General features: G+C 37.4%; 1 protein-coding gene across 3 annotated transcripts in view; it reads left to right on the top strand.

The window, feature by feature from the left end:
• OXR1 (oxidation resistance 1) overlaps window positions 1–26,657 on the top strand; it is a 518,198-nt gene that overhangs the window by 62,594 nt on the left and 428,947 nt on the right. For 2 of the 3 annotated variants that reach the window (XM_042254392.2, XM_004011791.6), the window contains exon 2: window positions 7,535–7,627. The exons of the other annotated variant lie outside the window; for it this stretch is intronic. The gene's annotated coding sequence lies outside the window, so the exon portion shown is untranslated. The remainder of the gene's footprint in view (window positions 1–7,534; window positions 7,628–26,657) is intronic. 3 annotated transcript variants of the gene reach the window in all.

The raw sequence follows: 26,657 nt of genomic DNA, 5'->3' as shown, positions 1-26,657 counted from the left end.
ACACGAATGGTAGGACAGTGCCCTGATATGAGTAGGTTGGGGGCCCTTTTGATTCGGGGAGGTGGAAGACACACTGATGTTTATAGATTAGCCTCATTTCTTTCATATCATTCAAGGGGAAGATTGTAATGATGTCAAGTTTGTTATTTGAAGGTTACTCTTATCTAGTAAAATCCTCTTTTGGATTAAAAAATCCCCTTTAAAAATTAAACATAAATTTAATAAGCAAAGGAAGCACAACTGTATTCTTGGACGTGCCTGAAAATTCACAAAGTGAAACATAAGCACAGCCCTGCCAGCAGCTGATTGTAGCGGAGATGTTATACGTCAGTGTTGGTCAGCCTTGCTTGCTGAGACTCACACGTGGTGACAGTTTTGCTTCAGAATTGCCCAGAATAAAAGACAGAAGAGGAGGAAGGTAATAGGAGAAAAGAAAAGCTCTCAGCAGGAATAGTGCCATAATAGGAGTCCTTATCACCTTTCATTCTTTTAGACCAGGGCATTTAATGGTTCTCATTTCAGAGTCATTATTTAGAAACTTAAATATCTCTAATTGAATCAGTGTTTGAGTAAAGCCATGGCTTCTTTTCATTTCTGCTGCCCAAACTCCCAGCTCCATCATGTCCAGCCTCCATTACCACTTTGGCCCTCCAGATACCTACCTACTCCATAGCCTGTCCCCTGAAGTTCATGCAGAACTTTGGGTCGGGGTCACCTTTGTCTGGAGTCAAACTCATTTTGCTGCTTATCTTTGTGAGACTCATCCGTGACACCTTTTCATCTGCAGGGGCTTCCCTAGTAGCTCAGTTGGTAAAGAATCTGCCTGCAATGCAGGAGACCTGGGTTCAATCCCTGGGTCAGGAAGATCCCCTGGAGAAGGAAATGGCAACCCACTCCAGTAGTCTTGCCTGGAGAATTCCATGGACAGAGGAGTGGGACAGGCTGAAGTCCATGGAATTGCAGAGTCAGACACAACAAGAAAGAAGCAAAACTTGTTTTTCTACACAAGGCTCTTTATTTTAGGCATAGACTTTGGAATCTTGGAGTGAGTGAAGTCGCTCAGTCATGTCTGACTCTTTGCAACCCCATGGACTGTAGGAGCCTACCATGCTCCTCTGTCCATGGGATTCTCCAGGCAAGCGTACTGAAGTGGGTTGCCATTCCCTTCTCCAGAGGATCTTCCCAACTCAGGGATCGAACCCAGGTCTCCCACATTGTAGGCAGACGCTTTATCGTCTGAGTTACCTGGAATCTTGGAGCCACAGTCAAATCATAGTTCTGCTTGTTAGCTGGCTAACACAGGTATCAGTTTACACAACTTCTTTATTTCTCAGCCTTCTCATCTATAATCGGGTGATCAAAATAAGGTCTGCTTTTATAGACTTGTTTTGCAATGATTCAATGAGAAAAAATATATGTGGCTTTTACCACAGTAGGTGGCATATAGTTAGATTTTTATTGAGGTATAGTTGACATACAATATTACATTAGTTTTAGGTGTATAACATAGTGATTTGCCATTTGTGTATGTTGTGAAATAATCACTACAATAAGTCTAGAAACCGTCTGTCACTGTACAAAGTTAATAAAATATTATTGACTCTGTTCTCTATGCTGTACTTAAAATCCCCACGACATTTATTTTATAGCTAAGACTGTGTACCTCTTAATCCTCTTCATCCATTTCACTCCCCCCATCATCCTCCCTTCTGGCAACCACCAGTCTGTTCTCTGTATCTATGAGTTTTGTTTTATTTTGTCTGAGTTTTCTTTTTGTTTTTATTTATTTATTGTTTCTTTTGTTTTTTAGATTCCACTTATAAGTGAAACCATGTAGTATTTGTCTTTCTCTGATTTGCTTAGCATTATACCCACAAAGGCCACCCATGTAGTCCAACATGGCAAGATTTCATACTTTTTTGTGACTTAGAGTCCCATTGCATGGACTCCACATCTTTATCTATTCATCCATTGATAGACACCTAGGTTGTTTCCACATCTTGGCTATTGTAAATAATGCTACAATGAATACAGGATGCATATATCTTTTTGAGTTAGTGTTTTCATTTTCTTCAGATGGATACCTAGTAGGAGAATTGCTTGACCATTTAGTAGATCTATTTTTAATTCTTTGAGAAACCTCCATACTGCGTTCCATAGTAGCTACACCAAGCTGTTATCAAGAAGGACAAGAAATAGCAAATGTTGGCAAGGATATGGAGAAAAGGGAACCCTTTTGCACTGTTGGCATCTAGTTCGTCCTTAATAAGTATTGGCCACGCTATGAATTCTATCTCTGTTCCTAGCCTCATCTTTGGGCCGGTCCCCTATATCTGCCCTGTGATTTAGTCACAAACTTCTTATTTCCTGGGTTGCCATTCTGTTTTATAAATCTTGGCCTTTATACATTCTGCTTCCTCTGTTTCCCCAAGGTTGAGTGATTAAAGATTAGTATTATATCTTACTTGCAGCTACAGTTCTTAATACAGTGCCAGGCACCTTTTTGAAGGCTTGTAAGAAATAATGTTGAATGAGGGCAGCTGTTCATTCCTGAAAATAAAATTAGCTCCTTCAAGTATTAGTATTTGCTTTTAGTTTGGCATTATAGTTGGGTAAGGTAGAAGCCTCTGGAAAAAAAACTACTTCACCCCAGACAGCCAAGTGTGGAATAGGTTCTTTGGGCTAAGTCGGTGATTTTTTAAAAAATCACAACCCTTCTCAACTATCTCTGACCAAACTATCTGTTACAACAGACAGACACTTAATATTTGATACCTTAAAAAGGGTAAATATGCTCATTTATGAAATTAAAAGGGAAAAGAAGATAATTGTCTCATGGGTGAAAGTTCTCTGAATGTGCTTTGTTTACCTGATAAGTAGCATTAAGTCTTGCTTATGGCTTAGTCTCTCAAGACCCCACCTTTGCTGCTTGGGAGCAAATCATACTGAACCAGCATGATTCCGTATAAGTGCAGGTGACTGCTGTTGACATCACTGGGCTGTGTCATCAAGGTATGAAGAGCTAGTGGCACTTTTATTTGATCAGTTTTGAAGCATTCAACCAAAGTGATTATATCACACAGTAAAATACATTAGAAACATTTCTACTACAAAAATATGTGGTTGTTTCTGGCAACTTTTTCTGAGGACTCAGAAAAAATAATAATTCTCTGATCTCCAGAAGCTAATTTTGTTAAGTGGTAACTGGCTGGTTTTAAAAATGTTAGTTAAAGGGAAAAGTATGAAGTGCAAGAGGAACTAAGTTTCACTGTAAATATCTCTTAGACTTTGGAGTTGTTTATTTACATATTGCTGTGATTTAGTATTGGTGAGTTGCCCAGAATCACAGAAGTACAATAAATAACTGTCTTGTTCAAGACCTACTTGTTATTTGTCTGTTTATGAACTGCTACTCCAATATTATTTGCTCTACTTTATAAATATTTAAGTTCACTTTAACTTAAATCTTCAAGTAAACAAACATTTCATCCAGTGACCAAAAAAAAAAAAAAAGTAGTATATTCTAATTGTCTAATATCAACAAAACATTTTAAAGTTAACTTGTTGCAGATATGGTCAGGTATTTTCCATTTGTTGATTGAAATGAAATATTTGAAAAATTGCTTCAAATGTTTTTCACAATTAAAAATTTTGTCACCATAGATTAACTTGTCATGGAAACACTTATACAAATACATTTTTCTTTACGAATTCATTGCAATTACAGTATCATAGATGCATTTTAGAATTAAGTTATAAAATTATGTTAAACACATCTTGTATTAGCTTTTTAGTAAAGCTATAATGTAATAAGTGATGACTTTGAAGTTATTTGTGAGAATTACAGAAGGAATGTCTCTAAATTCCATTTGGACAGAATTTTATTCTTTGTAATTTGTGATAGGAAACACTACGTATCGTTACCGGAATACTTTGGACACCATTTGTTATATTTATTTCTTAGAAAGGATGGGGTGGGTGTAGCACTCCTCTCCTTCGGTCCAACTCCCCATACATAATTTCTTCTCCTTTTTGTTTTCTCATAAAATAAATGACAACATTCTTTGGATTAGGGAATTTATAGAACCAAGTCATGTATTCAGGAATTGGGAAGCCAATATGGGAGGGTATCAAGGGAAAGTTTGTGCTAAAGCTGAAACTCCAGTACTTTGGCCACCTCATGTGAAGAGTTGACTCATTGGAAAAGACTTTGATGCGGGAGGACTGGGGGCAGGAGGAGAAGGGGACAACAGAGGATGAGATGGCTGGATGGCATCACTGACTCGATGGACTTGAGTCTGAGTGAACTCCAGGAGTTGGTGATGGACAGGGAGGCCCGGCGTGCTGCGATTCATGGGGTCGCAAAGAGTCGGACACGACTGAGCGACTGAACTGAACTGAACAAGGGAAAGTAGGCTAACATGATAAATTAACAGCTTCAAAATTAGAGCTGTGCATATACTGTTTTAAGAATCTGTTTTTGCTGTATTTCTTCTTCTAGTTGGATCTTTTTCCAGTTGGATCTCCACTTTTAAAAATATTATAGAAGAAAAACTGACAAGATCTTGCCATGTTTATTTAAGAAACTTGCCATGCTTATCATAACAAATTAATGTTTTTCATTCTGGTCCACGCTTCTATGTCAGTGCAGACTGGTAACTAACATTTCTTTGATTAGCAGAGATCTGTGAATTGTAATAGGGGTAGCACTACTCTTGTTGCTCAGTGGTAAAGAATCTGTCTGTCAATGCAGGAGACTTGGGTTCAATCCCTTGGTTGGGAAGATCCCCTGAAGAAGAAAATGGCAACCTACTCCAGTATTCTTGCCTGGGAAATCCCATGAACAGGGGAGCCTGACAGGCTACAGTCCATGGGATCACAAGGAGTCAACATGACTTAGCAACTAAACAACGACAATCACTACCCTGAGTCACCTCCTGGGTCTGTATTTCATGTCTGCTTGATATTTCTATAACACATTCTACATGCAATATCAGAGTTTCTGTGCTCTTTCCCATTCTGCACGCAGTGTATTGGAATTAATTTGCATCTTGTTTTCTAGATGTCACTAAGTTTCCGTATAAAAAAGAAGAAATTTATCACACTTATCATAACAAATTAGATTTATACTGATTCCTACGTAATTTGTTGGTCTGAAATTGAATGCATTTATAGTACAAGGGCTGATCAAGGGAAAAGCCAAGAAAGGTAAAATTGAGTTTTGGAGACTTGTACCTTATAATTGAGACTCAAACCTACCATGTCATGTCTGTGGAGTTTACATTTCCTTTGGCAACACATTAAATGTATTTTTAATCAAAATAAAATGTTTGCCATAAAATTCACCCCTTTAAAGTATAGAATCAGTAGTTTATATATATATATATATATATATTTTTTTTTTTTTTTAAAAACTGTACAACCATCACTGCTAATGCCAGAACATTTGCATCATTCGCAAAAGAAATTCCATACCTATTGGCAGTCACCTTCTGTTCTTTCCTGGTTCCTGGTAACTATAATCTGCTTTCTGTCACTGTGGATTTGCCTGTTCTGGACATTTCATATAAATTGAATTGTGCCACGTGAGACTTCCTCTGTCTGTGTTCTTTTACTCAGCATAAAGTTTTCGAGGTTCATCTGGGTATGTCTCAGTACTTCCTTTCTTTTTGTGGCTGCGTAGTGTTCCTTTGTATGGTTGTATGGGTATGCTCCATTTTGTTTACCCTCTTCTCAGTTGATAGGCATTGAACTTCCTTCCACTTTTGCCTATCATGAAAACAGTGCTGTGAACATTTATTGTAAGTTTTTGTGTGAATGCATGCTTTCAACGCTTTTGTATAAATACCTAGGAGTGGAATTGCTGGGTCATGTAGTAAAACTGTGTTTAAATTTTGGAGTAACTGTCCAACTGTTTTCCACATTTTCACTTTTTCATCAACAAGATGCGAGAGCTCCAATTTCTAAACATTCTCGCCAACATTTAAATGTGTTAATTGCCTCAATTTTGATTGGATGGGTTTTCTTTTTATTGGTTGTAAGAGTTCTTATATATTGTGAATGCTAAAGCCTTAACAGCTCTACTTTGTAAATATTTTCTCCTATTCTATGGGGTGTCTTTACATTTTCTTTGTAGTGCTCTTTGACATGCAAATATTTTTTAATATTGAAAAATTTTAGCTTATTTTTGTTTTACTTGTTTGTGTTTTAAGTGTTTACCTAACACTAAAAAAACTGTAACTAACATCTCTTTTTGGAACATCATGCCTACCTTTCCCGTTTCATCTCACGTCTTACCCTAAACACACAGACACACAGGCACACACATACCTTTTATGCCATACCCATTCCTAACCATGTCAACGTGCCATGCTCTCTCAGTGGCCTTGGCATATGTTTCTTCTCTCACTCAAAGTGCCTCAGTTGGCAGTTTTCGTAAACTCTGACTTGACCTTTAGGAAGCTCACCCAGACCTGCCTTTCCTCGCCCTGGTCCACGGCTGTATATCCTCCCCTTTCCTCTTCTAATCCCCAGGCATACAGTTACGTCATACTTTAGCTGCACGTTTTCATCTCTGCCACCCACACTGCACCTTGAACTCCTTGAGATCAGGTCTTTCTTTGATTTCTGGTTATCCCAAACTGAACAGTGGTCTGCAGTCAATACTGAGAAATATTTGAATGAATGCCTACTATTAGATTGAGACTGCCTCAGTCACCACCATAAAGGCTGCGTCTTTCACAAACTCTTTTCCATGGGCAGACATGGCAGTTTGGACCTTCAGTGTCCGTTCTCCTCCTTCACCCCATCGTGCCCAGTTGGTTACAGTCACTGTGGTAGCCTATTCACTGAAGTAATATTAAAGCAGGTAACTTGAGCTAAGTGATTTCCTGGATTATTCAGTTCCTCATCTGATTACACACTAATTCTTGGGGTCAAGAATTAGAACTAGATTCAGGATCTTTGATTTTTCTCTTAAAGAGTGAATTTTTACATAGGTAATTCAGATTCACAAGATATGAATAGAAAAATTGACTTTAACACCAATTCCATTTTCCTTAGACCCATTGGGAAGAAGGGAGGGGGTGAGGAAGGCTAGCAAAAGAGCAGGTGACAGGATCACAGTTTATGCAGGTCAGACAGGTGCACACTGACAGTGAGGACTAGGTATTATCTGGCATCCCATGCATCCCCAAGGACACTGAGGCATCCATTGTGTGCTGTTGGGAAGAAGAGCAGATGAGACGTGATGCAGGCATTCAGCAGTTCCAGTGGCAAAGTCAGAGACTGGGGGTGTTTGAGCAGGCTGCCCTGAATGATGGCTGTGAATTACTCCCTTGGGGGCAAGTGACCTACCTCTGGTCATTGAGGGATTGGGTTTCCCAGTCTAACTAACCCAGTGATTTCTTTTTAATATGTTGCTACCTCACTCACATTTCACTTGTGGACTTGTGCCTAAATTCAGACCAACTCATTGAATCACATTGTGTCCATCAGTTTTAACTAATTTAGAGCATGTTTTTATTTTTGCCAGGCTCCTCCTCCCTGCAGAGTCTTATTACTAACTGGATTTGGGAAGGGACACTCGCAAGGCCCACTACATTGACTTCAGCTTCCTCTTCTGAAGGTATTTTATTCTTGGTGAACTCCTCTACAGTTCTTTGTAGGAAATGAAAACCAAATTGGAGAATTTTTGGCAGTGTCGCAGGCTGACAAAACTTCCTATTACTTCTTGTTATAAACATCAGGCTGGAATGACTCTTTAATGACCTGGGAATGTTGAGATAAACCAATGGCTTTAGGCAAAGAGCTTAATTCAAATGTTGTTAAGCGAATGTCTATAGCATAATGATAAGATCTTATAAACCCTTCATAAGGAAAGCTGTATTTGTATTTTACAAATATGTTAAAATTTAACATCCAGAAGCTATGCTTAGTCAATTTTTAAATTGAGAACAATCTCTGCATTATAAAGCATGACTTATTTAGTTTTCTAATTAACATAGAAGTACAGAGATAATTCATGAATATTCTTGCTGTTTCCTGATGAGATTTTAGTTATGATTTTTAAGTCCAAAATATCTCTATCAGATGTCATACTTAATGAATAAAAACAGTTTGGAAGAAATTATTACTCTAAGAAAATAGTTTTCTAGTGCAGATGTGTTCTGTACATGATGTTGGCTTATTGACTGAAACAAGAAAACTGAAAGTAGGAGCTTATGTCACATGTGACAGCAGCCTACACTGAGAAATAGAGAGGGGAGAAAAGTCAGTAAGTGAAGAAAACTTAAAATTTCTTTCTCTAAATTATTTGTTGTGTATTTCAGCTACATATGCCAACATTTGTCGAAATTAGTTTGTCAAGAATCCAACATTTTTCTAAATACAGATTGTCACTGAAGCATAGGACATACCTAGTAGAATATTAAATACTTGATTTAATAATTTTTCTAAAAATAGGGAAGCAATATATTTGTGTGTGTGTGTGTGTGTGTGTGTGTGTGTGTGTGTCTGTGCAAAGCAGGAGAGACAGAAACAGAGAAAGGCAAGAAGAGAAATACAAAGTAAACTGTATTACTTACTATTAAAGCATGACTCATGACTATGGCCTTCTAAGTAATTAAATATCTGACGAATATATCGTCATATACCTAATAACTGAAATACAACAAAATACATTTAATGTTAATATTATATGAAATACAACTTCATATTTAGGGATTCAAATTTTATTAGTTATTCCAAAGAGCTTTATTAGCACAGTCCTAGAATTTTAAAACTTGTTACCTGAGGTAACAATGGTAATAAAGGATAAATATTATTGGAATAGTGCTTGACATTTTATGAACTAGTTCAGGCAGGTGACGTAGTTCATCTTCCGTGTTTTACAGATAGAGACAGAGGTTGCTGCTCCTTGAAGGAGTAGGGTTGCACAGGTTTCTGATATCATCTTGGGGTAGAACCTGTCTCTGAACTTTGTAACATTGTGCACATAGAAAACTTTCATTATGTAACAACTCTTAGGTGCCTATTGATCTGACTTTAAAAATTATTTAAACATTGTCAGAATTTGTTATACAAAGTCCTAAATGTCTCAGAGTTCCAAACACAAGTGTTCTTGACACCATACTTTTTCTGTCAAGTTATAAGGGACAGAAGAAAATATTTCTCCAAAGAAAGGAAGTAGAAGTATAAAGTCTCCGTTTTAAATTTAATTAATCACCTTTACCTTATATTGAAGTATAAACAGAACTTCATATCATGTTTGGCTTCAAGTACTATCAGAAGCATTTGTGTTTCAGTATTTAAAATTGTACAGAAGGAAAACATAACGTTGTAATAACTGTCTCAGAAACTAAAAACTAATTTGGCTTCTTATAGCTTTAGGGGAAAAAAAAACAAAAACAAAAAAACCCTTACTCTTCAATGGAAAATCTCAGAGTTTTCATTGTAAGTTGTTATATCTGAAATGATTTACAGTTATATTGACATTAACTATCAGTATACCCTGAACTATCCATGCTTTATAACTTGAAATTCTCTAAAACATATTTTGGGCTTCTCTGGTGGCTCAGCTGGTAAAGAATCTGCCTGCAATGTGGGAGACCTGGGTTCGATCCCTGGGTTGGAAAGATCCCCTGGAAAAGGGAAAGGCTACCCATTCCAGTATTCTGGCCTGGAGAATTCTGTAGACTGTATAGTCCATGGGGTCGCAAAGAGTCAGACACGACTGAAAGACTTTCACTTTCCCAACATATTTTATTCTTCTTGAAATCTATTCAAAGAATGACTATTCGGAAAGGAAATACTTGCTTCCCTGCTGTCATACTGCTTTTCTGTCTCCCTCTCTTTAATGTCGAGTCTGGTCTTAATCTACCTTTTAGCAAATAGAGTTGTGAATACTCTCTGTCCTCTCAAGTTATCCTCATCCTCAAAAGAAGGAATTTACGCATAGCACCTAACTACAGTGATTTCTTTTTCAGTTTTCTGTTAAAGCTGCTTCTCTTCTTAAAGGGAGATTCATATTTTGCATTTCACGTTTTCTTTAAGAACAGACTTAGGTTTTCTGTTTCCACATTGGGAAACTGATTTGAAATCTTGCTATTTGGTAGTTACTCCCTCACTGCATGTGTTCAGCAAATATAGGCACTGACAAATTTAACAAAAGAGAACCAGTAATATTCTGGCATGTGGCACATGCTGCTATTTAGATATATTGAATACATATTGAAAGAGTCGTGCTTCCCAGGTGATACTAATGGCTAAGAATCCACCTCACCAAAGCAGGAGACACAAGAGACACAGGTTTGATCCCTGGGTTGGGAAGATTCCCCTGGAGGAGGAAACCACAACTCACTCCAGTATTCTTACCTGAAAAATTCCATGGGCAGAGGAGCCTGTCAGGCTACAGTCCATGGGGCCGCAAAGAGTCAGACATGACTGAGCATACACACACACATTGATTGAGTCATACTGGGCTTTTCCAGTACCTAAAACGCAAGTTCATTTCTGTCTGAGAGTTTTTATATATTATTCTATCTTCCTTCTGATAAAAATATAATTTTTCTTTGCTATATAATAGATGGTAAATAATAAATTTGTCAGTAAAACTCAGAAGAGGGTACTACTTTTCTCCCCATTTTCCAGACAAACAGAGAGCATGCTTAGTTTTTGAAAGAGGAATCGAGATAAAGTGCTTAGAACAAAGTCTGAAATAGGGTAAGCACTTAATACATATTAGCTTTTGTGATCTCATATGTAAATCATATTTTTTATCTATATGTTTCTTTTCTGAGTCAGTTGACAAACACAAATTTTCAGAGTAAAGGAAAGAACTTTTGTAAGCCTACCACCAATACTTCTTCTCTATAGGCAAGCATTAAGGCCATCAGTTAGAATGTTTTAACTGTTTTCACTGAATCCTTTGAACTGTGTGTCTAGTTTTCCATACCATAGCAATTAGCAGCAGTCAACTGATAGGTTGTAATTGGAGCAGCTGTCAGTTGGGGAAAGGAAAGAAAAGCTTCTGATTTAAATGGATCATAATAATGATCTGCCGCTCAAGTCACCAATAAATTTTCTTTGGCTTATTCCATTTAAGAAAGCAAAAGTAAGTATAATAATATGCTTTATAAGTTCTACTTGAGCTGCTGTATTCCCTACTTTTATTTTTGATGTAACTTTGAAAAATTCTTCAAAATCCATAAGTACTTTAGAAAGATTCAATTATTCCCTTTTATATATATATTTTTTTGTCCAGATGTCACCTCCTTAGATTGACATTACTTGACCACGATATCTAAAATAATAGCCTTATCACACACAGGCCCCTTGCCTTACTTTGCTTTTCCTCACAGCATTTATCATTTCTTTTTTATTATTTTGTTGCTGTAATCTTTTTCCTATACTATGATATTAAACTGCATGAGGACAGCAGCTTTTTCTTTGTTTTTTTTTTTTTGTTGTTGTTGTTGTTATAATCCTGGCTTGTAGAACAATGCCTCTCAGGTAACAGTCATTTAAATATGGTCCAAAGAATCAATGAATGGATGAATTAATAAAGAATATAAAAGCACCAGGGAACACAGCAGAAAGCAATGACGTAAACTGCAATAAATTTATACTGCCTATTACAATCTTGGATATCTCTCAAACATTTTCTCTTAAAGCCACTGTGGTTATTCAACCTTTATTGATATTTGCAAAACGTTTATAGCAAATCTTACTGTAATCTCAAAGATATATTACATAAAATTGCATTATTCATACTGTAGAAATAAGCAAATATGAACTGTGAATAAAGACATTAAGTGATAGAGCTAAGCTTAAATAGTTTAACACAAGAGCACTGAAAATATTTCAGCTTTTATACTAAAAGTACTGTTCTACATATCCTGTGAAAAGGGGAGAGAAGATTCCTGTCTTTTATATCATCAATGTGTATATAATCTCTTTTATGAGCAATACATTACTTAAATTTTTTTCTTGGGACTAAGGTCATTCTTTCCCAAGTAAATGCTCTCTTGTCTACAACAACAGCAAATACCATAAACATGATATTTAAATTCTAGTTAATTGGATTTGAATGAGATTGAAAAATAAGGGATATTTAAAATAGAACATCCTTTTAGAAATACTTATTTTTTCTGTTTATTTGATCATTCAGTCTGTGTCTACTTATCAAGACATGTACACACTGCTATGTTTAAAATGAATAACCCAACAAGGACCTCCAGTATCACACATAGAACTCTGCTTGATGTCATGCGGCAGCCTAGACGGGAGGGAAGTTTGGAGGTGAATGGATACATCTTTATGTATGGCTGAATCCCTTTGCTGTTCATCTGAAGCTATCAGAGTGCTGTTAATTCTTTACCATCAGAGTCACTAGGGAAGCCCTAATTGGCTATACCTTAATACAAAGTCAAAAAAAAAAAAAAAAGAATAACCTTAAAAGAAAACAAAAAGAGCTAGGCAATATATGTCAAGGAAACAAAGGCAAAAAAGTTACTTTTATTTCTCTGGAGGAGTTCAGTCTAGTAGGGATAGATGGGTGAGAACATCAACTGTATTCGTGCACACATACACATACCTGCCGTACTTGCTCCTGATCACCATCTGCTCCTGTACCCACAGGAGCTCATCTGTCTTGACAGTCCAGGGCTGCCCAATTGCTTAGCTTCCTACTGTTAAAAGGTATTGGAAACTCCAAACTCTCTTAGTCTTAAGTACCACAGTTTCCCATCCTGTACCTAAAAATGTTCCTCTCTCTATAACCAACCTCACCTCTCTTTGTCAAGCCTCAGATAAAGTTTTCTGTCTTTTTTCTGTATTGGCTTCATCCTTCCATCTATTATTGACCTGACCTCTTCTCTCCAGGAATTTTCTTCAGTGTTTCTCTTTGCATTTTTTAATAATTTGTGTCAGCTTTCCCCCTTTGCTCACTTTCTCCATGCCTTGTACTCCATATGCAGGTTGTTTACCAGCCCACACCAGCATGGTGCCTGAGGACCAATAATAAGCATTCCTTCCCGACTTTCCTTTCAATGATGCCACATTGGTAGATTGAAATTGCTCCCTTATAGTTGAATTATCTACATGACAGAAATTGGCAGATGCTACAGACCAGGTTCCCCCTCTGATTTTTAAATATTTATAGCCAGTAGTAGGGGTTCTTAACTGACAGCAATTAATTCTGCCTAAAGCATGGAGGAATATATTGGGCAATGTTTCTAAACTCTAAGATTTTAAATTATAGACCACTAAACATGTATCACTTCATGGGAAATAGAGGGGGAAACAGTGGAAACAGTGTCAGACTTTATTTTGAGGGGCTCCAAAATCACTGCAGATGGTGACTGCAGCCATTAAATTAAAAGATGCTTACTCCTTGGAAGAAAAGTTATGACCAACCTAGATAGTATATTCAAAAGCAGAGACATTACTTTGCCAACAAAAGTCCGTCTAGTCAAGACTATGGTTTTCCAGTAGTCATTTATAGATGTGAGATTTGGACTGTGAAGAAAGCTGAGCGCCGAAGAATTGATGCTTTTGAACTGTGGTGTTGGAGAAGACTCTTGAGAGTCCCTTGGACTGCAAGGAGATCCAACCAGTCCATTCTAAAGGAGATCAGCCCTGGGTGTCCTTTGGAAGGAATGATGCTAAAGCTGAAACTCAGTACTTTGGCCACTTCATGTGAAGAGTTGACTCGTTGGAAAAGACTGATGCTGGGAGGGATTGGGGGCAGGAGGAAAAGGGGACGACAGAGGCTGAGATGGCTGGATGGCATCACCGACTCAATGGACGTGAGTTTGGGTGAATTCCAGGAGATGGTGATGGACAGGGAGGCCTGGTGTGCTGTAATTCATGGGGTTGCAAAGAGTTGAACATGACCAAGCAACTGAACTGAACTGAACTGAAACATGTATATTCCTGCAAGACAGATAACCCTCACTATCTGGACTCTTGCTATCCAAATATTTGCTAAAACAATGTATAAAAATTTTCGCTAAAAGTTTACCATCCAAATAGAAATTCAAGTAACAAATTTATATAGTGCAAAAATGGAAAAACTTAAGTTGCAGGTGAGTCCATGTAGGAGAATGTGTTCTTCCATCATAGCTTAGCTGGTCTCCTGATAAGATCATTTCAGTGTCTTCTAATGAAATGGAAAAGCCTTTGAAGAAAGTTGGTGAGTGCAAAAGATTTGGGAATTCCATTCATTGGAAGGACCATTGAAAGTATATTGAAAGGGGTGAACACACAGAGGATGTAAGCCTGGTCATGTGTATGTCTTCATCTATAATGCATAGGGTTTTTTTTTCCTACTTATAAAAATGTCTATCACAATTCTATATTATGATTATTGGTTTTGCAAAGCTTCACTGTGTCACTCAAGCATAGTTTGGTATGTTTGAAAAGCTAGAAATATACCTCATGCAATGGATAGATAATCATGATCTTTGAAAGCAGATAGATGTTACTGAAGGTACTACATAGCTGTGAAGATCTAAAGAAGAATATGAAAGAGATTGATTATTTGGTAAAGAAGTCAGGTTTCAACACCGAGCTAAGAATGGTACAAACGATTTAACAACTATGCAAGGCAGCATCATTTGAAGCAACTTTTTGGTAACGAGATTGTAGCAGTTTTTCCCAGTGAATTCCAGAATACAGTTAACAAAAGGAGCTAAAATTTTTTTCAAAAATGCTTATTTTCTTGGTAAAATGTGGCATTTAAAAAATGAGTGTTATCAGAGGATAAGAAAAAAGATTCAGGGTATTAAATATCCAAAAATAAGCTGATACAACTTTTAAGTGAGATTTAAAGTAATGTTAAAAAACATTTCAACCAACAAATAAAACCTTTATGTATTTGCATAACTCTGTACACCTCAGGATCCTTAAGGAAATGTTGAAGAGTAAATTGCCTATTATTTGGTTCTCAAATCATAAAACTTTGGCTGAGGAAGGAGGCATTCAGTCATTATTAAAGGAGTTATAATTTCTGACAGTTCTTAAGGGTATGGTTTCTTAGAAGAACACAAAGACTTGGGGTTGAGACGAGTAAATTTTTATTTAATAAATTAAGAGTTGATGAAGAAATTGTTCAGTAAGTGCTGCTGTGAAAAAAGAAAATTTGGATGATAAGCTAAGAAATTACTTTTTTTTCCATCTCAGCATGAATATCTGAGCTATTTTTCCATCCCTAATTAATTTTGCTGGTGGCGACACCATCCCTCTGCCAATGACTGTGTATTTCATTGAAACTTCAGTGATACTCTGACATGTTTTCGAAACTTTCTTTTTAGCACCCAAAGGGGGAAGTTACTCAGTTTTCGGTTTTAATTAAGCATGTCTGTCTCTGCAAAATGAAAGTCAAAGACTAGCAGAGAAAAGTCAGTTCTCCAGGCTCACCAGAAGGACTTGTTTGAAGAGCTGAACTGACTTTTGATGCTGTTGGGTATTTTCAGATCATGTCCAAAAGAATAAAACGTGTCTTAGTAAAGAATGACACACACATATTTTGCTCATACTGTAATTTATATCTAATAAAAATGCCTCACTGTAAGATGCTATATTCCTTATGAAATAGATATTTCCATGAAGGGGTTAACTATTTACTTATCAACAGAGAAGCTCTTAACATTTAAGAATTCGTCTCTTGGAGGTAGGCCATTTTTCCTTATATTTATTGAGTCTCTGATATGCAGATGACTTCACTGTTAAACAAAAGGAAAAACGGAAGAAATATTAGAAAAAAATCAATTATTTACATAACCATAATAATAAAGTAACTCAACTAAAATCAATTTAGCAGATATTTATTGAATGTTCCTACTAGATAATAAACCATACTAAGTAGTATGGGAATGAAGAAAAAAAATAAGATGTAATTATTTCACTTAAGGAACTTTGTTGTTGTTCAGTTGCTAAATCTCAGCTGACTCTTTTGCAACCTTGTGGACTGTAGCCTGTCAGCCTCCTCTATCCATGGGATTTCCAGAGAAGAATACTGGAGTGGGTTGCCCTTTCCTTCTCCAGGGGATCTTCCCTACCCAGGGATCAAACCCATGTCTTCTGAATTGCAGGTAGATTCTTTACCACTGAGCCACTGGGGAAAACTCTTAAGGAAATACTAGAACTCAGATAAGTGAATAACTGTTGAATTTATCTGCTTTGTTAGTTTTTAAAAAATATCTATAAATAATTATATTTTAAAGAAATATTACTATATCTCCACTCTGATTGTCTGTCCATCTGTTAAAACACAAGATGCTCCTCACACTCATGGCTAGAATCTTCAGTCCATGTTTTTTTTTTTTTTTAAACTGTTTCTTAGATAAAGAATATTATATTATTAAAACACAATGCTCGCCTTTAACAGACAAATAGTGAAACATGAAAAATATTGCAGTAGAAATATGTATGTCATGAGAAGGGTATAAATATGAAAGGGACATCATTCTACTAAGTTTCAAATAACAAGGGGGCATTGATACTTGAGCTGTACTTTTCAGGACAAAGAGATCTTCAGGACCAGGAAGGGAGAGATATTCCCAAGTAGGAACATAATGACCAATCTGTTCTGAAACATACAGTCATGAACATATTCAGTTTATTGAGGAGATAACCAAGCACCGTGTTGTCAGTCCTTAGGGGGCCTGTAGGGTGGGGGTAGCTTGAGATGAGGATCAACAAGGTAACCTGAGCTGAACCATGAAGAGCCTGGAAGCCATGCTTGGCAAGTCTTCAGGGGAAAATCAACATCTATATTACATTCCTAAACTGTAATGTGTTCACAGGCTGGTTTTCCCCACTTCTCCCAAGTTAATCCTGAATACTAAAGTGCTTATGTTCTGAGACTACAGGAATATTTATTAAGTGTGCCGAAGATATTTTTTCACTTGAAAGATTTATTTAGAAAAAATTCTTTCTGTTCTTAAATAAACTGTATTTTGTCAATCTTTTCTACTGGGCAATCCACATGAGATTGAACCTTTCGGGACTCATCAAAAAATATTGTAAATTTGAAGAACCTTAGGCAGTTCAGATGTATCATACATTTTAAAAGGCTCATATAGTTAGTGCTACCCTTGGGTACAATAAGGTACATCTGAAAAATTTGAGTTTTGAACTGAGATTTCAATTTAATATTTTTGACTACTTACAAGGTACATAGTGCTGTGTGAGGCCTGCAGCAGGGGGTGAAAACAAATTCACTAAATGGTGATAATCCAACTGAGTGAGGACAGACCAGAAAATAGGGCCAGACAATATGGAAGAAGACCCCAAGTGGAGTATTTAGGTGGTGGGATTTATTTGAGGTTTTCTAAATAAGGAATTTATGTATATATGTGCTTTGCCTTAGTAAAATTAATTTCTAATATGGATTGAGGATCAGAGACAAGTTCAAAGCCAATGGAGCCATTTCTAGATAGTGATTTGAAAACCGTACCAGAGAAGAATAGCACTCAAGGGATAGGCTTCAGGTATTTTCCAGACAATGATATATTCCTTATCAAACACTAAACTGCCAAAGAACCTTTTAAAAAATCTATTTTTCAATTAGAATGCTGGTGGTCCATCTTAAGGTTTTAAAGTATTCTTTATCTATGTATATGTTTTCAGTTAGTTAAAATTATCTGAAAAAAGGTAATTAAGACAAAGCATAATAGGAGCTTGAATTGGGTGGTGGTTCAGTTCAGTTCAGTTCAGTCGCTCAGTTCAGTCGTGTGCGACTCTTTGTGACCCCATGAATTGCAGCACGCCAGGCCTCCCTGTCCATCACCGACTCCCGAAGTTCACCCAAACTCACGTCCATCGAGTCGGTGATGCCATCTAGCCATCTCATCCTCTCTCGTCCCCTTCTCCTCCTGCTCCCAACCCCTCCCAGCATCAGGGTCTTTTCTAATGAGTCAAGTCTTGGCATGAGGTGGCCAAAGTATTGGAGTTTCAGCCTCAGCATCAGTCCTGGTAGTAGGTATAAAAAGTAAACAGTGACTTGATATATTATTAAGTGGTAAAATAACAGCAAGAAACAAGGTTTGTCAACTGTTTAATAAATAACTAGAAACAATGATTCTGGAAGTCAGAAAAAAAAATCAGATCCATAGATAGAATTTTGTGAATCATGTACTGGGAAAATCACATTAGATAAAACTTTGAAGAATTTGAACATAAAGGAAATGGAGGAATGATGATAGAATAGTGAAGGACAGAGAGGGTTAGGAGAGCCTGGATGTTTCAGCATCCTAGAAGTCAAAGGAGAGTTCAGGACAAGTGAGCAATGAGAATGGCATCTGACAGAAGACTACTGGAATCGGTTGACTGGTGATGAGATTATTGGAGTAGAAAGTAGAAAGCAGAGGTGGGTGATGAAAAAGGGAAGGCAGTCGCTGCAGGTAATATTTCATGGCGATTGTTAGTAAAGGTAGGAAGTAAGAGAAAGGAATAGTTTAAAGTCTTAGGAAAGATTGTGCAGAATCAGGGACATGGAGAAGGACTAGGAAGAGATGGAGTTGGAAGATGTAGGCAGCAGAGAAGCTTATGACTATATTATGGTTTCAAAGAAAATGAGATCAAAGCGCAAAAACACAGTTGTAAAATGTATCATTGTAGTTCATATAAGAATAAAATGAATTTTCCTCAGAAAGTCCTAATAATATCTGGAATGGTCAATTATTCTGAAGAAAATAATCTCAAACTCTTTTAAGGTGATCTTTGTTTAGTGTGTTAATTTATTTAAAAATTACTTTAAGGCCCATAACCTTTTATTTCTCTTATGATAAGTACTTCCTATAATGTGAACATAAGGGATATTTTGGAAGTGGGTACTTAGGATAATCATAAATAGAGCCAAGTCTCATGTGATGAATGCTTTTAGACCAATTACTGACATGCTCAATTGAATACTAATATCTCCCATGAAATGGCTTTAATACAAGTTAAATGACAGCTGCAATGCAGTGAAAGGACACATAAGGCTTTGCATTAGCTTGTCTCCAAGGTTACCGTCTGTGCTGTTATCAAGTTGTAATGTGTGGGATTTCCCAACCGTCTGCATTTGGGGGGCCAACTATCAATTGGGTATAAAAACAACTTGGAAGGTAATTGTTCGATTTGGTCTATAGCCATGCTGACCTTAATCACAGAATTGTTCTAGAGAGAGACATCTGTCTCCTGTTAGGGATTGTGTGTGATGATTCCAGAAGTAGATAAAGTATTAGCACTGTTTGACCTCATTTTGCATATCCAAACAGAAAGATCTTAGTTAACTTAGTTTCCTTCTAAGCCATGGTTTGGATAAAATTGAGGAGCAAAAGAGACTTGAAAAATGAAATGATTTCCCCTCAGTGTTTGCATAATTATTATTCTCTGATGTATACAAGTTTCAAAGAAACATAAAAAATCAGTTTAAAAACTGATTACATTTTAGAAGTCTGGAACCTGTAAATAAAACTCAAAATAAAAAAAAATGATATTTTTATAATTTAAAAGGGAAAGAGTCACTGCTTTAGTTCAGCATTCTGTAGAATTTTACATTTCTTTATTTCGGACATTTATTTCTTTATTTTTTAACATACATTTATTATATTTCTTCTCCATCTCCGGCACTGTGATAGGCTTTAGGTTTACTAGGTTGTGTTGAGACTTGGTGTTTGTTCTCAAGGAACTTACAATCTAGAGGGAAATATAGACCTATGTAAAGGAAGTATGCAGGTCAGGAAGCAAGTTAGAACTGGACATGGAACAACAGACTGCTTTCAAATAGGAAAAGGAGTACGTCAAGGCTGTATATTGTCACCCTGCTTATTTAATTTATATGTAGAGTACATCATGAGAAACGCTGGGCTGGAAGAAGCACAAGCTGGAATCAAGATTGCCGGGAGAAATATCAATAACCTCAGATATGCAGATGACACCACTCTTATGGCAGAAAGTGAAGAGGAACTAAAAAGCCTCTTGATGAAAGTAAAGGAGGAGAGTGAAAAAGCTGGCTTAAAGCTCAACATTCAGAAAATGAAGATCATGGCATCCGATCCCATCACTTCATGGGAAATAGGTAGGGAAACAGTGGAAACAGTGTCAGACTTTATTTTTTTGGGCTCCAATATCACTGCAGATGGTGACCACAGCCATGAAATTAAAAGATGCTTACCCCTTGGAAGAAAAGTTATGACCAACCTAGATAGTATATTCAAAAGCAGAGACATTACTTTGCCGACTAAGGTCCATCTAGTCAAGACTATGGTTTTTCCAGTGGTCATGTATGGATGTGAGAGTTGGACTGTGAAGAAGGCTGAGCGCCGAAGAATTGATGCTTTTGAACTGTGGTGTTGGAGAAGACTCTTGAGAGTCCCTTGGACTTCAAGGAGATCCAACCAGTCCATTCTGAAGGAGATCAACCCTGGGATTTCTTTGGAAGGAATGATGCTAAAGCTGAAACTCCAATACTTTGGCCACCTCATGCAAAAAGTTGACTCATTGGAAAAGACTCTGATGCTGGGAGGGATTGGGGGCAGGAGGAGAAGGGGACGACAGAGGGTGAGATGGCTGGGTGGCATCACGGACTCTATGGGCTTGAGTCTGAGTGAACTCCGGGAGTTGGTGATGGATGGGGCGGCCTGGCGTGCTGCAATTCATGGGGTCACAAAGAGTCGGACACGACTGAGCGACTGAACTGAACTGAAAGGAGGTAAACTGTTGTTTCCAAAAGTTATTGTAGCTTAAGAACACAGTCTTATGAGGGAGCTGCACCTGAGGGTTAGGAAAATTTGGAAGAAACACTATCTATGTTAAGCAGATCAGTTCAAGTCTTATAAACCGTACCAAGGACTTTGGGCTTTACTGTGAGGGCAAAGTAGAGTAATTAAAAGGTACTGGGGCAGACATCTGTTATCATCAGTGTCTCCTTACTGTTATCATTATTATCGTCATCATCATTTCCATTGTCATGTTTTTAAACTCTTACTATGTGCCAGTCAATATTAAGTCCTTTTATGCATTATTTTTCCCCCGTAGGAAAAAAATTGTTTTGTACATGGGAAGAAACAATATAAATTCAAAAGTTACATATAAGGGTTAGCTCTATCACTCATCTCTTTAAAAAGTTTATACGAATATCCAGTCAACACCAACAGGGTTATCTCCCTTGAAATGTTATCTATATGGATTTCCAAGTAGACCACAGGGCTGTATACTATCTTAGAATGTCCTCAGAAGGCTCTGTCATTGATCAGGTAACAGAGTGAAAACCCCAGAGTCCTTTCTTTCAAATGGAAGAGGGAGAGACAGGGATAGAAGAAACTATTCAAACTTCGTCTTCTTTCCTTGTGGGTTGTGGTCTCCTCCTCCTCCTCTGCCTCCTTGGAAGCCTCCTCGCCCTCCAAAGCCTCCCCAGCCTCTGCCACCAAAGCCACCTCGAGGTGGCTTTATGCATTATTATTTTAATTCTCACCATTATCTTTTGCTAAGAGGACAATTAACACTCCTATTTTAAAAATAAAGAAACAGGCAGAGTGGACTTGTTCCAAAGATCTCAAAAGTAGAATCAACCAGGCTTAGGGATTAATTGGGTATGTAGAACAGTAGTACGTCTGATTTGAACAATGTATACACTTCAAGAAGTGTATCTATAAAACCTACCACATTTGTTGGTACTCTCAGAAGCAGTAAAGTCAGAAAGATTAAGCTTATACTCTGCCTGTAGGAGGGCAAATTGGTGTAGCTTCTATGAAAGGCAATTTGCCTATATCTTTCAAAGTAAAAATATGCATAGATTTGACCCAGAAACCTTACTTCCAAACCTTACTAGCCACAAACAACATCTGCATTGTAATCTACATCTATAGATACATAGGTATATACTGCAGAGTTTGTAATTGCAGAATATCAGATGTAAACTGAATCTTCTTCACTATGAGACAGGCTAATAGAGTAAACCCATTCAGTGAAATGCTTTATAATCCTTAAAGACAATGAGTCATCTCTGTATGTGAATTGATAAGGAAATGCTATGCTATGCTAAAGTCACTTCAGTTGTGTCCGACTCTGTTCGACCCCATAGATGGCAGCCCACCAGGCTCCCCCGTCCCTGGGATTCTCCAGGCAAGAACACTGGAGTGGGTTGCCATTTCCTTCTCCAGTGCATGAGAGTGAAAAGTGAAAGTGAAGTCGCTCAGTCGTGTCCGACTGTTCGCGACCCCATGGACTGCAGCCTACCAGGCTCTTCCGTCCATGGGATTTTCCAGGCAAAAGTACTGGAGTGGGGTGCCATTGCCTACTCCGGATAAGGAAATACATGTGTGAAAAACCAAGGTGCAAAAAAGTATGTACATATAATTATGTACATATGTGAAAAAGCAAGGTACAGGAAAAAAGTTTCATATAGGGTACTTGTATATAGTAGATAGGGAGAGAGAGAGAGTTTGGTATAGATAGAAATCCATAGAATATCCTTTTAAGGGCAAAGATTGACTTATAGTCTCCTGAAGTCTTGGAGGTCCTAAAATTTTAATAATACAAGTATGAGAATAAAAAAAAAGAAGTTAATATTTGAACCATTATTTTTCACTTGTTCAAATCATATTGCTGCCAAGATACTACATTTTTTTCATTAGTTTATTAACATCTGGAGAATATGTGATACTTTTGGACATAAAAGACAATTCCTGACCTTTGCAAACTTATAGTTTATTTAGGCAAATAAAAATAATATGTACATGAAAAGGTTATGTATACCTTTTAATGCTCATTGTATTTTGATTGCTAATTAGATGTAGATGAATTCAGAAAGAGGGGAGATCAGAGATACCCGAAACTATAAGACAGGAGTTCATGGCATCTGAACTTTGTATTGATCCTTGAAGAATTTGGATACATTGCAGTTAGAGGGGGAAGAAAATGTCAGGCCATGGAGAAGAATCAGAACTTTGTAGTATAGTCAGGGCTCTGGAATGAGAATTGTAAGGAAACAAGATCAACCAGAGTAGGGAATCTATCTAGGTTTGAATATCAGTGTTAGTTTGTAGGGGCACCAGAAAGCAAGAAAAGGCCTTTGATTTGATGTAATAATTTAAAAATGGGCTTCCCTTGTAGCTCAGTCAGTAAACAATCTGCCTGCAGTGCAGGAGACCTGGGTTTGATCCTTGGGTTGGCAAGATCCCCTGGAGAAGGAAATGGCAACCCAATCCAGTATCCTTGCCTGGAAAATCTCATGGACAGAGGAGCCTGGAGGGCTGCAGTCCATGGGGTCGCAAAGAGTCAGGCACAACTGAGCGACTAATACTTACTTAATAATAAAAAAGAAGCCCCTCTGTAAAACTCAAAATATTCAAATATCTTCTTGACAATTTGCTAATATTTGTTTTGAATCTTTGGCATAAAAATGATCTTTCCATACTTAATGCCTTTTATTCTTCTCTTTATGCCTATTATTTCTTAAAATGATTTTAGTGGAGTTAGAATATATGTGTACCTCATCACTTGTACGTCATTTAAACAAAATCCAATGGTCTCACCCGGTTTGAAATTATCCTCTAATGTTTAGTATCACTCAATAGGGTTTGTGGTCAAAAACCCTTAATCATCTACCTTTCCTATTCCAAGTATTTTTATATGTTTATTATCTTAAGTATAGTGTATGTAAAAACATACTTTTATTGTATGGTAGGTTCCTTAAGCCGATATTCATGGAATTTTAACACCTCAAAGATACAAAAGCATCTGTTTATGTATGCACTAGGTTGTGAAAATACTTCTTTTGTTTAAGTCAGATCACTTTACAGAAATTCTTTTATGCTTATAACTAAATGGCAAAATAGTTTCAACTAAATGAGGATATGAAAATACCATATTCCTTTCAGCTAGATTTTGAAGTCTGGAATGTTCAGTTCAGTTCAGTTCAGTCGCTCAGTCATGTCCGACTCTTGGCAACCCCATGAACCGCAGCACATACCTCCCTGTGCATCATCAATTCCTGGAGTTCACCTAAACCCAGGTCCATTGAGTTGGTGATGCCATCCAACGATCTCATTCTCTGTCGTCCACTTCTCCTCCTGCCTTCAGTCTTTTTCAGCATCAGGGTCTTTTCAAATGAGTCAGCTCTTCGCATCAGGTAGCCAAAGTATTGGAGTTTCAGCTTCAACATCAGTCCTTCCAGTGAACACCCAGGACTGATCTCCTATAGGAAGGACTGGTTGGATCTCATTGCAGTCCAAGGGACTCTCAAGAGTCTTCTCCAACACCACAGTTCAAAAGCATCAAGTCTTCAGCACTCAGCTTTCTTTATAGTCCAACTCTCACATCCACTCATGACTACTGGAAAAACCATAGCTTTGACTAGATGGACCTGTGTTGACAAAGTAATGTCTCTGCTTTTTAACATCCTGTCTAGGTTGGTCATAACTTTTCTTCCAAGGAGTAAGCACCTTTTAATTTCATGGCTGCAATCACCATCTGCAGTGATTTTGGAGCCCAGAAAAATAAAGTCAGCTACTGTTGCCACTGTTTCTCTATCTAAGTGTTGGAACCATATGCCATGATCTTTGTTTTCTGAATGTTGAGTTTAAAGCCAACTTTTTCACCCTCCTCTTTCACTTTCATCAGGAGGCTCTTTAGTTCTTCTTTGCTTTCTACCATTAGTGTGGTGTCATCTGCACATCTGAGGTTATTGATATTTCTCCTGGCAATCTTGATTCCAGCTTTTGCTTCCTCCAGCCCAGCATTTCTCATGATGTACTCTGCATAAAAGTTAAATAAGCAGGGTGACAATATACAGCCTTGACTTACTCCTTTTCCTATTTGGAACCAGTCTGTTGTTCCATGTCCAGTTCTAACTGTTGCTTCCTGACTTGCATACAGGTTTCTCAAGATGCAGGTCAGGTGTTCTGTTATTCCTATCTCTTGAAGAATTTTCCACAGTTTATTGTGATCCACACATTCAAAGGCTTTGGCATAGTCAATAAAGCAGAAATAGATGTTTTTCTGGAACTCTCTTGCTTTTTCCATGATCCAGAGGATGTTGGCAATTTGATCTCTGGTTCCTCTGCCTTTTCTAAAATGAGCTTGAACATCTGGAAGTTAACAGTTCACGTATTGCTGAAGCCTGGCTTGGAGAATTTTGAGAATTATTTTACTAGCGTGTGCTGCTGCTGCTAAGTCGCTTCATTCATGTCCGACTCTGTGCAACCCCATAGACAGCAGCCCACCAGGCTCCCCTGTCCCTGGGATTCTCCAGGCAAGAACACTGGAGTGGGTTGCCATTTCTTTCTCCAATGCATGAAAGTGAAAAGTGAAAGTGAAGTCTCTCAGTTGGGTCCGACTCTTAGCGACCTCATGGACTGCAGCCTACCAGGCCTCTCCGTCCATGGGGTTTTCCAGGCAAGAGTGCCAGAGTGGATTGCCATGCCTTCTCCAACTAGCGTGTGAGATGAGTGCAATTGTGCGGTAGTTTGAGCATTCTTTGGCATTGCCTAGAATGGTACTCGTGAATAAAACTATTAAAATAATTATTTTGGTAAAGTATAATCCCAATAATCCACTGTTTTTTTTACAGGTGTTATTCACATTTTTATTGACTGTGCCAAGTGAGGGGTCTATTATTAAATTCACACACCATTTTCCTTAACATTGTGCTAAAAGTTTAACCTAAAGAGAACAATTGTGCCTGTACTTATAAGTCCTGGCTTGGCATTCAGGGAAAGTCAAATTACTCCATGTATTTTGAAACATTTATATAACCATGAAGATATATTCTCTTTTCCTTGTGACAAAGGGGCAGAATGTGGCTCTTAGTAATGCTAGAATTTTGGCCAAAAGCTATAAATTCATACTTCAGTGTGGAGACTGATATTGGGATTAGTATAAAGATTGTGAATCATCACAGTAAATGGAAAATTTAAACTTGCCTAAAGATCATAAAGAAATTTTTTTCTGAAAAGGTTGTATTGATAAACAATGAATCATTTAAATGTCATTTAAAAGAATAACAAGCCCACTCTCAAGACCTCTGAAAAACTCTGCTTCATAGAAATGTAAACATAAAGGGCTTTTCGTGCGTGGGTTTTTCAACTCAGTAAATTTTATTGAGTGCCTCAAGGTGTATGTCCTTGAAGAAATAAGTCATTTAGTTATAAGATGCAAATAAAAATGAAAGATGACATAAATACCAAAACTAATATCACAGTAATTATGAATGCATACTAAGTCATTTCAGTCATATCCAACTCTTTGCGACTCTATGGACTGTAGCCCTCCAGACTCCTCTGTCCATAGGATTCTCCAGGCAAGAATGCTGGAGTGGGTAGCAATTCCCCTCTCTAGGGGATCTTCCTGATCCAGGGATCGAACCTGGGCCTCCTGCTTTGCAGGCAGATTCTTTTCCACTATCACCACCTGGGAAGCCTCAATTATCAATGATCACTATGACTTTTTTGTTCAAATATTTTATTTGTATGCAGTCTACATTAAAATGGAATTCTCTAGTGTTTTTTTTTTTTTTAGAAATCCACATTTAATATAAACTTAAACTTAATATAAACTTATTGAAACCCAAGTTATTAGTGCTTGCAAGTAAAGTAGATTAAGAAAAGAATGCAGTTTCTAACAATATTGCCAGCACCTTAGGAAATTTTTCTGAACTCTAAGGACTA

The sequence above is a fragment of the Ovis aries genome, chromosome 9 (assembly GCF_016772045.2).
Source record: "Ovis aries strain OAR_USU_Benz2616 breed Rambouillet chromosome 9, ARS-UI_Ramb_v3.0, whole genome shotgun sequence".
Lineage (NCBI taxonomy): Eukaryota > Metazoa > Chordata > Mammalia > Artiodactyla > Bovidae > Ovis > Ovis aries.
This window is presented reverse-complemented; position numbering and strand designations above follow the sequence as displayed.